This window comes from Haliotis rubra, unplaced genomic scaffold (assembly GCF_003918875.1).
Source record: "Haliotis rubra isolate DU_JTF1 unplaced genomic scaffold, ASM391887v1 Scf457, whole genome shotgun sequence".
Classification (NCBI taxonomy): Eukaryota; Metazoa; Mollusca; class Gastropoda; order Lepetellida; family Haliotidae; genus Haliotis; species Haliotis rubra.
Genome location: NW_025767143.1, coordinates 888,222 through 904,138, shown reverse-complemented (window position 1 = coordinate 904,138; position 15,917 = coordinate 888,222). Strand labels below are relative to the sequence as shown.

Sequence of the window (15,917 nt, the reverse complement as noted above, 5' to 3'; positions counted from 1 at the left end):
ATAACCTATAAATCGTCTTGGGGGCAGGCAAACACAAACGCCGAAGTGAGTTTTCCGTTATATTTGATAGTGAGAGGGTGAGTAAGTGACTTAGCTTAGTTTTAAGCCGCTTTTAGCAATATTCCAGCAATATCACGACGGGGAACACCAGAAATGGGCTTCACACATTGTAGCCATGTGGGGAATCAAACCCGGGTCTTCGGCGTGACGAGCAAACACTTCAACCACTGGGCTACCCCACCGCCCCTATTTGACAGTGTTTACAAAATCCCGTTTCACGTAAGGTCTTCATGAAACACCAATTACCTCGCACATGTTTAACACTCATCTGCAGCACACACATCCCTGAGTTCTTCACATATTTAAAAAACAAATGACTGATGGCCTTTGTTACCTGTTCAAATAGTGTTGATATAATTAAACCCCTGAATACCGTTCAAATAGTGTTGATGATATTAACCCCCTGGATGCCGTTCAAATAGTGTTGATGATATTAACCCCCAGGATGCCGTTCAAATAGTGTTGATGATATTAACCCACTGGATGCCGTTCAAATAGTGTTGATGATATTAACCCCCTGGATACCGATCAAATAGTGTTGATGATATTAACCCCCAGGATGCCGTTCAAATAGTGTTGATGATATTAACCCCCCCGGATGCCGTTCAAATAGTGTTGATGATATTAACCCCCTGGATGCCGTTCAAATAGTGTTGATATTAACCCCATGGATGCCGTTCAAATAGTGTTGACGATATTAACCACCCGGATGCCGTTCAAATAGTGTTGATGATATTAACCCCCCGGATGCCGTTCAAATAGTGTTGATGATATTAACCCCCTGGATGCCGTTCAAATAGTGTTGATGATATTAACCCCCGGATGCCGTTCAAATAGTGTTGATGATATTAACCCCATGGATGCCGTTCAAATAGTGTTGATGATATTAACCCCTGGATGCCGTTCAAATAGTGTTGATGATATTAACCCCCGGATGCCGTTCAAATAGTGTTGATGATATTAACCCCATGGATGCCGTTCAAATAGTGTTGATGATATTAACCCCATGGATGCCGTTCAAATAGTGTTGATGATATTAACCACCGGATGCCGTTCAAATAGTGTTGATGATATTAACCCCGGATGCCGTTCAAATAGTGTTGATGATATTAACCCCGGATGCCGTTCAAATAGTGTTGATGATATTCACCCCGGATGCCGTTCAAATAGTGTTGATGATATTAACCCCGGATGCCGTTCAAATAGTGTTGATGATATTAACCCCCAGGATGCCGTTCAAATAGTGTTGATGATATTAACCCCCGGATGCCGTTCAAATAGTGTTGATGATATTAACCCCCGGATGCCGTTCAAATAGTGTTGATATTAACCCCATGGATGCCGTTCAAATAGTGTTGATGATATTAACCACCCGGATGCCGTTCAAATAGTGTTGATGATAATAACCCCCTGGATGCCGTTCAAATAGTGTTGATGATATTAACCCCCCGGATGCCGTTCAAATAGTGTTGATGATATTAACCACCCGGATGCCGTTCAAATAGTGTTGATGATATTAACCCCCGGATGCCGTTCAAATAGTGTTGATGATATTAACCCCATGGATGCCGTTCAAATAGTGTTGATGATATTAACCACCCGGATGCCGTTCAAATAGTGTTGATGATATTAACCCCCCCCGGATGCCGTTCAAATAGTGTTGATGATATTAACCCCGGATGCCGTTCAAATAGTGTTGATGATATTAACCCCGGATGCCGTTCAAATAGTGTTGATGATATTAACCCCAGGATGCCGTTCAAATAGTGTTGATGATATTAACCCCGGATGCCGTTCAAATAGTGTTGATGATATTAACCCCATGGATGCCGTTCAAATAGTGTTGATGATATTAACCCCGGATGCCGTTCAAATAGTGTTGATGATATTAACCCCATGGATGCCGTTCAAATAGTGTTGATGATATTAACCCCGGATGCCGTTCAAATAGTGTTGATGATATTAACCCCATGGATGCCGTTCAAATAGTGTTGATGATATTAACCCCCTGGATGCCGTTCAAATAGTGTTGATGATATTAACCCCTGGATGCCGTTCAAATAGTGTTGATGATATTAACCCCCCGGATGCCGTTCAAATAGTGTTGATGATATTAACCCCCATGGATGCCGTTCAAATAGTGTTGATGATATTAACCCCCCGGATGCCGTTCAAATAGTGTTGATGATATTAACCCCATGGATGCCGTTCAAATAGTGTTGATGATATTAACCCCTGGATGCCGTTCAAATAGTGTTGATGATATTAACCACCCGGATGCCGTTCAAATAGTGTTGATGATATTAACCACCCGGATGCCGTTCAAATAGTGTTGATGATATTAACCACTCGGATGCCGTTCAAATAGTGTTGATGATATTAACCCCCTGGATGCCGTTCAAATAGTGTTGATGATATTAACCCCATGGATGCCGTTCAAATAGTGTTGATGATATTAACCACCCGGATGCCGTTCAAATAGTGTTGATGATATTAACCACCCGGATGCCGTTCAAAAAGTGTTGATGATATTAACCACCCGGATGCCGTTCAAATAGTGTTGATGATATTAACCCCCCGGATGCCGTTCAAATAGTGTTGATGATATTAACCCCCCGGATGCCGTTCAAATAGTGTTGATGATATGAACCACTCGGATGCCGTTCAAATAGTGTTGATGATATTAACCCCCTGGATGCCGTTCAAATAGTGTTGATGATATTAACCCCCTGGATGCCGTTCAAATAGTGTTGATGATATTAACCCCCCGGATGCCGTTCAAATAGTGTTGATGATATTAACCACTCGGATGCCGTTCAAATAGTGTTGATGATATTTACCCCCAGGATGCCGTTCAAATAGTGTTGATGATATTAACCACCCGGATGCCGTTCAAATAGTGTTGATATTAACCCCATGGATGCCGTTCAAATAGTGTTGATGATATTAACCCCCCGGATGCCGTTCAAATAGTGTTGATGATATTAACCACCCGGATGCCGTTCAAATAGTGTTGATGATATTAACCACCCGGATGCCGTTCAAATAGTGTTGATGATATTAACCACTCGGATGCCGTTCAAATAGTGTTGATGATATTAACCCCCTGGATGCCGTTCAAATAGTGTTGATGATATTAACCCCTGGATGCCGTTCAAAAGTGTTGATGATATTAACCCCTGGATGCCGTTCAAATAGTGTTGATGATATTAACCCCCTGGATGCCATTCAAATAGTGTTGATGATATTAACCCCCCGGATGCCGTTCAAATAGTGTTGATGATATTAACCCCCTGGATGCCGTTCAAATAGTGTTGTTGATATTAACCCCCGGATGCCGTTCAAATAGTATTGATGATATTAACCCCCTGGATGCCATTCAAATAGTTTGAATGATATTAACCCCCTGGATGCCTTTTAAATACAAGTCACATCTCAAATGTAAAGATATTACAGAAAACATTACACCATGGTTTGTTTTATGTGTTTTTTGGCGACGACGGAGAAAGACTTGCTTCATTTAGAGCCTAAGCATTGCAAGGAGGGCAAGGCAGTAGGGAAAATAATGTGGTTCAGGGACTGTGAGACAGTCTAGGAACAGGCTGGCTTGTCAGATGGAGTTCCTGGGATTTCGTTGGAGATTTTGTTTTCAGCTTCAGCTATAAATCCTAATACATATTTGACTTAAACATATGGGCATTAATACTAACAGAAACATTTAGTGCAACAATATATGTTTTTTGTCATTTTTTCAATGGAATGAATCATAATTATGTTGTTATGGCTTTTAAGGAACAATTTCTCTCTTTTTAATTTAATAACAGTAGTCGGTCCTAAATTAACAAATTTGACATCGTAAATTGTTAACGTTTCACCAGGCATTTGTGGTTGAATAATTAATGAATTTCCTTGTTTCTAAACCAGCAATTTGGTCATAATTGAGACGAGATTGTTTCTAAATGATGTTAATGATATACAAATGTGGGCGGCTGTATGTTGTGTTACAGATTGACGTATATGGACTGGACGCCTTCTTGAATGTCGGCTGTTACGTCATTACCGTGGCAATGCGGCCCATCAACAGGATCCAATACTGTGGACCTTCGTCATTGATTGATTAACAACTAGTCTCTGAAATGAACATATTTTAGAAATCAGAAAACAAAGTTGACCGGAGGAGACCGGAGACTTTCTTCATTTTCAGAAACTGTGGACATCTAGACTTGCCACATATTCTAGACTTGCATGGGCTTTACTGGATATATTTGTATCAGGGTCCGTATGACAGACTACGTGACTGATACCAGGATTTAAATGACTATGGATTTACATTTCCGTCCCGAGTGATTTCTGAGTGTAAATACACGCCATGTAGTGTGGGTTAGACACTACGTATACTGAAGTAATGGTGAATTATTAGGTCGTCATCACGCGGTGATCTAAATGGGCCGAGTTGTTACCGTCTGTGACAGATCCAGCACTTCGTTTTCTTTGATAGAAGTGGTAAGTTTCGAATTCACGGCTATTAAAAAGACATGGGAGGTTGACTGGTTGACTGGTTAATTAGTTGTAGTGTAATGCCGCACTCAGCAATATTCCAGCCTTTTGGCGGCGGTCTGTAATTAATCGAGTCTGGACCACACAATCCAGTGATCAACAGCAAGGGCATTGATCTACACATTTGGGATACGTTTTTCTGAGATTTGGTTCCCCCATAGTAAAAGTTCCGGCGGAACTTTTCATTCCAACATTTGTTCCTGTAATAGTGCATGCGGAACAATTATTTCGTTCCGCACACACAGAATTTATTCCGGGTAAAGAGGAACTTCCACACACATCATAAAGTGTCTAAAGGAGGGTTTTGTTTGTTGGGGTGATCTTAAAAATAGGGGCGTGGGGGGAGAACGGAAAGGAAAAAAAGATTTTCCTACGGTATTTGTTCCATATGGAACAAATCATGTGGCTATCAAGAAGCAATTATCATGTGAGAAAGTTACTTAATTTTTTTTATGATTGTAGATTCCCCAGAATGCGAACTGATGATTCTAAATGAATCTTGTGTTAAAAGAGTTAAGTTATTATGTAACCAAGTTACCTTCATTAATCAGGTTACAGTCAGTAGCCAGGTTACAGTCAACATGTAACCAAGTTACAGTCAGTAGCCAGGTGACAGTCATTATGTGACCAAGGTACAGTTGGTCAGTAGCCAGGTTACATTCAATATGTAACCAAGTTAGAGTTAGTCAGTAGCCAGGTTACAGTCAACATGCAACCAAGTTACAGTTAGTCAGTAGCCAGGTTACAGTCGACGTGTAACCCAACAGTTAGTCAGTAGCCAGGCTACAGTCATTATGTGACCAAGTTACAGTTGGTCAGTAGCAAGGTTACATTCAATATGTAACCAAGTTAAAGTTAGTCAGTAGCCAGGTTACAGTCAATATGTAACCAAGTTACAGTTAGTCAGTAGCCAGGTTACAATCAACATGTTACCAAGTTAGTCAGTAGCCAGGTTACAGTCAACATGTAACCAATTAACAGTCAGTCATTAGCCTGGTTACAGTTGACATGTAACCAAGTTACAGTTAGTAGCCAGGTTACAGTCGACATGTAACCAAGTTACAGTTATTAGCCAGGTTACAGTCGACATGTAACCAAGTTACAGTCAGTAGCCAGGTTACAGTCGACATGTAACCAAGTTACAGTTAGTAGCCAGGTTACAGTCAACATGTAACCAAGTTAAAGTTAGTCAGTAGCCAGGTTACAGTCAACATGTAACCAAGTTACAGTTAGTCAGTAGCCAGGTTACAGTCATTATGTGACGAAGTTACAGTTGGTCAGTAGCCAGGTTACATTCAATATGTAACCAAGTTAAAGTTAGTCAGTAGCCAGGTTACAGTCAACATGTAACCAAGTTACAGTTAGTCAGTAGCCAGGTTACAATCAACATGTTACCAAGTTAGTCAGTAGCCAGGTTACGGTCAACATGTAACCAATTAACAATCAGTCAGTAGCCAGGTTACAGTCGACATGTTACCAAGTAACAGTAAGTAGCCAGGTTACAGTCGACATGTAACCAAGTTACAGTAAGTAGCCAGGTTACAGTCAATATGTAACCAAGTTACAGTTAGTCAGTAGCCAGGTTGCAGTCAACATGTAACCAATTAACAGTCAGTCAGTAGCCAGGTTACAGTCAACATGTAACAATTAACAGTCAGTAGCCGGATTACAGTCAACATGTAACCAAGTTACAGTTAATTGGTAGGCAGGTTACAGTCAACATGTAACCAAGTTACAGTCAGTCAGTAGCCAGGTTAGTGAACATGTAACCAAGTTACAGTCAGTCAGTAGCCAGGTTAGTGAACATGTAACCAAGTTACAGTTAGTCAGTAGCCAGGTTACAGTCGACATGTAACCAAGTTACAGTCAGTAGCCAGGTTACAGTCGACATGTAACCAAGTTAGAGTTAGTAGCCAGATTACAGTCAACATGTAACCAAGTTACAGTTAGTCAGTAGCCAAGTTACATTCAGCATGTAACCAAGTTAGAGTTAGTAGCCAGGTTACAGTCAACATGTAACCAACTTGAAGTTAGTAGACATCCCGGATGTTGACAAGTTGGATGAGTCCATTTTTCATTCAATAATGACTGGAATAGGTTAGGCATACGGTATTTGTTCCTGTTCGATGGAATATTTGCCGTATGTGCGGAATTTTTATTCGTGTCATCCATTCTCAATTTCACGGCATTTATTCCGAACTGGAACATTTACCACTCGGAACTAAATCATGTTTACATGAGTCGGAATGGAAGATAGGACGCCTCAGGAGTGTGGTGGTGTTCGCGCAGATAGTTTCCCGTTTATTGACTTTTTCGTAAAAAAAAATAATGTGCAAATTAGACTTTAAAACGTGTCAACTTTCTCAAAAAACAAACATAAAGTAAGCATTGTGTGATGATAGGTAACCAAGGACGGATTCTGGGGAAGGGGCTGCACATAAATGTTCAAGTCCAAAGGTAAGGGGGAAAAATGCTCCTCTGGGAATTTTTTGTCGGGGAACAAGCCGCTCAGAAGCGGTGGGGGTGGGGGGATGCGCACCTCCGCTGTGGATCCGCCCCAGGGTAACGATGCCTGAACGAGGCTTGAGCCTTTGGTTCCAAGCGCTTCCTCTATGGCGGTGTGTGGACCCTGCTTAACTCGTGGTTGGAGGGGAGGCTAAGGTTTCGTCAGATATTCAGTAGATCTAGCCGGTAGGTGAGGTGATCGATGTAAAATTATCACATTAGGTTAAAAACTCACAAAAGGTTTGATTAGTCTGTGAGAATATTTCGATGTTAAGGAATAGCACTTGGGAGCAAACGTCAGGTCAGAAAAATGTGTCAAAACGGGGGGTGCTTTTACGCGAATTTGTAACGTTGCCTCTGATTGCACAAAGAATACAAATGCACCAATGGAAAGACGGATAACAAAGCTAGAGACACTTTTTTTCATAGTTTGACAAATGTGACGTCAAATGTTGACTTTGTGAAGGTGAAAACTTCCGACGTGTAAAAAAGATATTTATGCAAAGCGCACATGTCTATAAAAAATCTCATAGGTAGACGAATTATCAAGCTTCAATCTGCACTATGAACTGTGTTCTTTAACAACGTGTTCATGTCAAGATAAAAATGAAAAGGACCCCACCGTCTATACCGGAAGTACTTTTCCCTAGCGATCAAGTGACAGACAGAGCCTGCCAGCTGAGATCGTGTTTGTCAGCAAGCGTGGAAATATACCGTCTTTCTTAGAAATAGGTAAGTGACAACATATTTCATGCTTGCAATATGATGTATCCTGAACTAATGAACAAATATACACCATTTATTACCGCCGATCAATCCAATTTTAATATATACTTGGCCTAAATAACGTGCACAGTGGGTTGACCTATTTTTTCGTGAAATTGACATGGTTATCAAAGATGAAATACTACTGACAGTGAACGACAGTAAATGTGATTGTGTGTTACTGTGAGTATATACAAGTTAGCAACATTTGGCAGTTGACCATGGCAACATTTTTTGTATTATCTCTGTTTTCAGTTGCATTCCATTTACAAAATCCCTTCACATTTTTTTAAGTTATAAAGAAATTGCCATTGTTGATGAAATAACGATAATAAATAATCAATCATTTACTGTTTAAGCTTGGGGCCATTAAATTGTCACGATCTAATTAGTGCCATACTGTTAAGAAAATATATTAATTTTTATTTTCCTTAATTTTCAGGACCACTGACCAACTGAAGAGAAGAAGCCTGACTACTTATGTTTTGCAAAGTGACAGAGATTGGTCGCTATTGTTTCTTCAGATTTTATTATTATCATGCAACTTGACCTGTATGCTGTTTTTGTGATTTATTTTAAGCAGTTATACCTGCCATATATTGACAGTTTGTGATAGAGTTGAAAATGTTTCTTCCTCATATGTTGTGCATTGATCTGCATTGATCTTTGCCAAAATGGATTCATATGACCCAGGATCATGACATAACTTGCAACTGAAACTGTATTTGTTGGAAACTATTTGCTTAAGTATTTATGATCATATTCAAAAGACACCTAGACCACGGCCTCTAATACAAATATCAGATATGTTATCAATCCATCATGCATGAGATATTGGATTTGATATAAAAAGGCTTAGCTAAGATTCTACATGCTCCTTGGGCCAGGTTTAGTTTTCAACCCTGTGATATATATTTTATGTATTATGTAGGAGTTTCTAGAACCTTATTTATTCATTTCATTGTGCTACAGACGCTGTCTGTAGAAAGGAGCAAGAGGTCCCTATTTTACTTGATTTTGACTTATTTTGACTCCAGAGACTTAAGTTAACATGAAACTTGCCTTGTATGCATGTATTGTCATTTTCTAGTCATTAATGCATGTCATACATGGCCAAATTGTAATGGTAATTAAACAGCAGAAATGGGTACCACTGTCAGCGACAGATTTTGCTGTTGAATGTGTTAGATACATCACTTTTATTGCAAAAATAGATAGACATGATGCCAATAAACAACTACAATGCATACAAGTATTATTCAGAAGTGTAGAATTATTTTTGAAAATAACCTAGCCAATATATAGCTGGAAAGAAATGCAGTAATTTTTTAGGGAGCAGGTGTGTTTGAATGCTAATAACTTTTTTATTATATTTTTCTGTGTTAAAAACAAAGTATTTTGATAGCTTATCCTTTGCTCTGGCCCCACATAACTTCCATGTTAATTGTACGGGTAACTATAGATATTCTTCAAAATACATTTGTATCTCTTGACCTTCAAATTTCAAGGTCGAGCATATTTTATAAACATTGTAACATATGCTTTTTTAACTTGATTGTCACTTTTTGGGGATAAAAAGACGTCTTATCACATAACAATGACTATGTATGCTTATTGTGATGATGTTTTACTCATGTTTAGACATTATTCATGAAAACTTAGTGAAAAGTTTAAAAAGGATTTATACGGGGCTACACTTAAGGGGTCGGACTTTCATATTGGATGTGGTAACTATATGTCCATTATCACTAAAATTGATAGACAAGATACCAATACAGAGATAGAATACTTAAACATATTTTTCTTCAGTGTAGAAATACATGTATTTTTAAAATGTTCCTAACCAAAAAAATGGGTGAAAAAAGAAATTCATTTTTCTTTTCTGAGGGTGGGTGTCTTGTAAATCTAATAACTTTTTAATAAAAATTTTTGGTATGAAAATCAAAAGGTTTTGTTGTTATTGAAACTTCACTCTAGCAACACATCAAATTTGGTTGAAAAATTCCTATTAATAAAAACTGAGTGATTATGCCTACTATTAATAGTTTTGACCTTGGCACACTACTGTATTCGGCGGGAAATCAATATCTTGCGACTCACAGTCGGCAGCGAACAAGGTATAATATCAAATGCTAAAATGTCTCAATGAAACGTGTTTGTTTGCCCTCATAGCATGGAGTGAATTAATAACATTGACAGTTTTGTCGCAGACAGACAAGTGGCACAGTGTTGGACCTGCCCGTTAGTCATTGTAGTGAATCGTCGGTCCGGGAGTCGTGGTTTCACGGAGCGGAGCGGTAACAACAGGCGCTCCCGGCCACTCTCGCACAAACACATACATTGAAAAGAAATGTTTGTTTTTCATTTGATCTTCTCAGTAAAAGAACATTACTTGTCTTTGCATTTGAGAAAAAACAAAACAGCAGCACATTTCAATAAAGGTATTCTAAGAATCTCATTAATAATTCTTGGGAAAGTTGGCTACATTGGAATTTATTCTTATGTTACAGGCAACAGTAACTCCAGAATATTCACAACATGGAGGATGTATATGGTTGTCACAGTCAGCGGGGAAGTATGGTGACAGGTTCCCTGTGTCTGAAGAGAGGGGACGTTGACAGTCTCCCTGTGTGTCTGTGCAGAGAGGATGGTGACAGTCTTCCTGTGTCTGGGGAGAGGATGGTGACAGTCTCCCTGTGTCTGAAGAGAGAGGATGGTGACAATTTCCCTGTGTTTGAAGAGAGAAGACTTTGACAGTCTCCCTGTGTGTCTGTGGAGAGAGGATGGTGACAGTCTTCCTGTGTCTGGGGAGAGGATGGTGACAGTCTCCCTGTGTCTGTGGAGAGAGGATGGTGACAGTCTCCCTGTGTCTGGAGAGAGGATGGTGACAGTCTCCCTGTGTCTGTGGAGAGAGGATGGTGACAGTCTCCCTGTGTCTGGAGAGAGGATGGTGACAGTCTCCCTGTGTCTGTGGAGAGAGGATGGTGACAGTCTCCCTGTGTTTGAAGAGAGAGGATGGTGACAGTCTCCCTGTGTCTGTGGAGAGAGGATGGTGACAGTCTCCCTGTGTCTGTGGAGAGAGGATGGTGACAGTCTCCCTGTGTCTGGAGAGAGGATGGTGACAGTCTCCCTGTGTCTGTGGAGAGAGGATGGTGACAATTTCCCTGTGTTTGAAGAGAGAGGATGGTGACAGTCTCCCTGTGTCTGTGGAGAGAGGATGGTGACAGTCTCCCTGTGTCTGTGGAGAGAGGATGGTGACAGTCTCCCTGTGTCTGGAGAGAGGATGGTGACAGTGTCCCTGTGTGTCTGTGGAGAGAGGATGGTGACAATTTCCCTGTGTTTGAAGAGAGAGGATGGTGACAGTCTCCCTGTGTCTGTGGAGAGAGGATGGTGACAGTCTCCCTGTGTCTGTGGAGAGAGGATGGTGACAGTCTCCCTGTGTCTGGAGAGAGGATGGTGACAGTGTCCCTGTGTGTCTGTGGAGAGAGGATGGTGACAATTTCCCTGTGTTTGAAGAGAGAGGATGGTGACAGTCTCCCTGTGTCTGGAGAGAGGATGGTGACAGTCTCCCTGTGTGTCTGTGCAGAGAGGATGGTGACAATTTCCCTGTGTTTGAAGAGAGAGGATGGTGACAGTCTCCCTGTGTCTGTGGAGAGAGGATGGTGACAATTTCCCTGTGTCTGGAGAGAGGATGGTGACAGTCTCCCTGTGTCTGGAGAGAGGATGGTGACAGTCTCCCTGTGTCTGTGGAGAGAGGATGGTGACAATTTCCCTGTGTTTGAAGAGAGAGGATGGTGACAGTCTCCCTGTGTGTCTGTGCAGAGAGGATGGTGACAATTTCCCTGTGTCTGTGGAGAGAGGATGGTGACAATCTCCCTGTGTCTGTGGAGAGAGGATGGTGACAGTCTCCCTGTGTTTGAAGAGAGAGGATGGTGACAGTCTCCCTGTGTGTCTGTGCAGAGAGGATGGTGACAATTTCCCTGTGTTTGAAGAGAGAGGATGGTGACAGTCTCCCTGTGTCTGTGGAGAGAGGATGGTGACAGTCTCCCTGTGTCTGGAGAGAGGATGGTGACAGTCTCCCTGTGTGTCTGTGCAGAGAGGATGGTGACAATTTCCCTGTGTCTGTGGAGAGAGGATGGTGACAATTTCCCTGTGTCTGTGGAGAGAGGATGGTGACAGTCTCCCTGTGTCTGGAGAGAGGATGGTGACAGTCTCCCTGTGTCTGGAGAGAGGATGGTGACAGTCTCCCTGTGTGTCTGTGGAGAGAGGATGGTGACAATTTCCCTGTGTCTGTGGAGAGAGGATGGTGACAGTCTCCCTGTGTTTGAAGAGAGAGGATGGTGACAATCTCCCTGTGTTTGAAGAGAGAGGATGGTGACAGTCTCCCTGTGTGTCTGTGCAGAGAGGATGGTGACAATTTCCCTGTGTCTGTGGAGAGAGGATGGTGACAATTTCCCTGTGTCTGTGGAGAGAGGATGGTGACAGTCTCCCTGTGTTTGAAGAGAGAGGATGGTGACAGTCTCCCTGTGTGTCTGTGGAGAGAGGATGGTGACAGTCTCCCTGTGTGTCTGTGGAGAGAGGATGGTGACAGTCTCCCTGTGTCTGGAGAGAGGATGGTGACAGTCTCCCTGTGTCTGGAGAGAGGATGGTGACAGTCTCCCTGTGTGTCTGTGGAGAGAGGATGGTGACAATTTCCCTGTGTCTGTGGAGAGAGGATGGTGACAGTCTCCCTGTGTTTGAAGAGAGAGGATGGTGACAGTCTCCCTGTGTTTGAAGAGAGAGGATGGTGACAGTCTCCCTGTGTTTGAAGAGAGAGGATGGTGACAGTCTCCCTGTGTTTGAAGAGAGAGGATGGTGACAGTCTCCCTGTGTTTGAAGAGAGGATGGTGACAGTCTCCCCTGTGTTTGAAGAGAGAGGATGGTGACAGTCTCCCTGTGTTTGAAGAGAGAGGATGGTGACAGTCTCCCTGTGTTTGAAGAGAGAGGATGGTGACAGTCTCCCTGTGTCTGGGGAGAGGATGGTGACAGTGTCCCTGTGTGTCTGTGGAGAGAGGATGGTGACAGTCTCCCTGTGTCTGGGGAGAGGATGGTGACAGTGTCCCTGTGTGTCTGTGGAGAGAGGATGGTGACAGTCTCCCTGTGTCTGGGGAGAGGATGGTGACAGTGTCCCTGTGTGTCTGTGGAGAGAGGATGGTGACAGTGTCCCTGTGTGTCTGTGGAGAGAGGATGGTGACAGTCTCCCTGTGTTTGAAGAGAGAGGATGGTGACAGTGTCCCTGTGTGTCTGTTAAGAGAGGATGGTGACAGTCTCCCTGTGTCTGGGGAGAGGATGGTGACAGTGTCCCTGTGTGTCTGTGGAGAGAGGATGGTGACAGTCTCCCTGTGTCTGGGGAGAGGATGGTGACAGTGTCCCTGTGTGTCTGTGGAGAGAGGATGGTGACAGTGTCCCTGTGTGTCTGTTAAGAGAGGATGGTGACAGTCTCCCTGTGTCTGGGGAGAGGATGGTGACAGTGTCCCTGTGTGTCTGTTAAGAGAGGATGGTGACAGTCTCCCTGTGTCTGGGGAGAGGATGGTGACAGTGTCCCTGTGTGTCTGTGGAGAGAGGATGGTGACAGTGTCCCTGTGTGTCTGTGGAGAGAGGATGGTGACAGTCTCCCTGTGTCTGGGGAGAGGATGGTGACAGTCTCCCTGTGTCTGGGGAGAGGATGGTGACAGTGTCCTTGTGTGTCTGTTAAGAGAGGATGGTGACAGTCTCCCTGTGTCTGGGGAGAGGATGGTGACAGTGTCCCTGTGTGTCTGTTAAGAGAGGATGGTGACAGTCTCCCTGTGTCTGGGGAGAGGATGGTGACAGTGTCCCTGTGTGTCTGTGGAGAGAGGATGGTGACAATCTCCCTGTGTCTGGGGAGAGGATGGTGACAGTGTCCCTGTGTGTCTGTGGAGAGAGGATGGTGACAATTTCCCTGTGTTTGAAGAGAGAGGATGGTGACAATCTCCCTGTGTCTGGGGAGAGGATGGTGACAGTGTCCTTGTGTGTGTGTGGAGAGAGGATGGTGACAATCTCCCTGTGTCTGGGGAGAGGATGGTGACAGTGTCCCTGTGTGTCTGTTAAGAGAGGATGGTGACAGTCTCCCTGTGTCTGGGGAGAGGATGGTGACAGTGTCCCTGTGTGTCTGTGGAGAGAGGATGGTGACAATTTCCCTGTGTTTGAAGAGAGAGGATGGTGACAATCTCCCTGTGTCTGGGGAGAGGATGGTGACAGTGTCCTTGTGTGTCTGTGGAGAGAGGATGGTGACAGTGTCCCTGTGTGTCTGTGGAGAGAGGATGGTGACAGTGTCCCTGTGTGTCTGTGGAGAGAGGATGGTGACAGTCTCCCTGTGTCTGGGGAGAGGATGGTGACAGTCTCCCTGTGTCTGGGGAGAGGATGGTGACAGTGTCCTTGTGTGTCTGTTAAGAGAGGATGGTGACAGTCTCCCTGTGTCTGGGGAGAGGATGGTGAAAGTGTCCCTGTGTGTCTGTGGTGAGAGGATGTTGACAGTCTCCCTGTGTCTGGGGAGAGGATGGTGACAGTCTCCCTATGTCTGGGGAGAGGATGGTGACAGTGTCCCTGTGTGTCTGTTAAGAGAAGATGGTGACAGTGTCCCTGTGTTTCTGTGGAGAGAGGATGGTGACAGTGTCCCTGTGTGTCTGTGGAGAGAGGATGGTGACAGTGTCCCTGTGTGTCTGTGGAGAGAGGATGGTGACAGTCTGCCTGTGTCTGGGGAGAGGATTGTGATAGTCTCCCTGTGTCTGGGGAGAGGATGGTGACAGTGTCCCTGTGTGTCTGTGGAGAGAGGATGGTGACAGTCTCATTGTGTCTCGGGAGAGGATGGTGAAAGTGTCCCTGTGTGTCTGTGGAGAGAGAATGGTGACAGTGTACCTGTGTCTGAAGAGAGAGGATGGTGACAGTCCCCCTGTGTCCATGGAGAGAGGATGTTGACAGTCCCCCTGTGTCCATGGAGAGAGGATGTGACAGTGTCCCTGTGTCCATGGAGAGAGGATGTGACAGTGTCCCTGTGTCTGAAGGGAGAGGACAGTGACAGTCTCCCTGTGTCCAGAGGGAGAGGATGGTGACAGTCTCCCTGTGTCTGGGGAGAGGACAGTGACAGTCTCCCTGTGTCTGGAGGTAGAGGATGGTGATAGTCTCCCTGTTTCTTGAGACTGAGGATGGTGACAGTCTTCCTGTGTCTTGAGGTAGAGGATGGTGACAATCTCCTTGTGTCTGCAGGTAGAGGATGGTGACAGTGTCCCTGTGTCTGGAGGTAGAGGATGGTGACAGTGTCCCTGTGTCTGGAGGTAGAGGATGGTGACAGTGTCCCTGTGTCCAGAGGTAGAGTATGGTGACAGTGTCCCTGTCTCTGGAGGTAGAGTATGGTGACAGTCTCCCTGTGTCTGGAAGTATAGGATGGTGACAATCTCCTTGTGTCTTGAGGTAGAGGATGGTGACAGTCCTCCTGTGTCTTGAGGTAGAGGATAGTGACAATCTCCTTGTGTCTGGAGGTAGAGAATGGTGATAGTCTCCCTGTGTCTGGAGGTAGAGGATGGTGACAGTCTCCCTGTATCTGGAGGTAGAGTATGGTGATAGTCTTCCTGTGTCATGAGGTAGAGGATGGTGACAATCTCCTTGTGTCTGGAGGTAGAGAATGGTGATAGTCTCCCTGTGTCTGGAGGTAGAGGAAGTTGACAATCTCCTTGTGTCTGGAGGTAGAGAATGGTGACAGTCGTCCTGTGCCTTGAGGTAGAGGATGGTGACAATCTCCTTGTGTCTGGAGGTAGAGTATGGTGATAGTCTCCCTGTGTCTGGAGGTAGAGAATGGCGATAGTCTCCCTGTGTCTGGAGGTAGAGGATGGTGACAGTCTCCCTGTGTCTGGAGGTAGAGTTTGGTGACAGTATCCCTATGTCTGAAGCTAGAGGATGGTGACAATCTCCCTGTGTCTGAAGGTAGAGGATGGTGACAGTCTCCATGTGTCTGAAGGTAGAGGATGTTGACAGTT

At 44.0% G+C, this 15,917-nt stretch overlaps 1 long non-coding RNA gene across 1 annotated transcript; it reads left to right on the top strand.

The window, feature by feature from the left end:
- Nucleotides 1–7,416: 7,416 nt before the first annotated feature.
- LOC124290097 lies at nt 7,417–9,828 on the top strand. The gene is made up of 2 exons (XR_006901831.1): nt 7,417–7,854; nt 8,330–9,828. It is a non-coding gene; the product is annotated as an uncharacterized LOC124290097 (long non-coding RNA).
- Nucleotides 9,829–15,917: the final 6,089 nt, after the last annotated feature.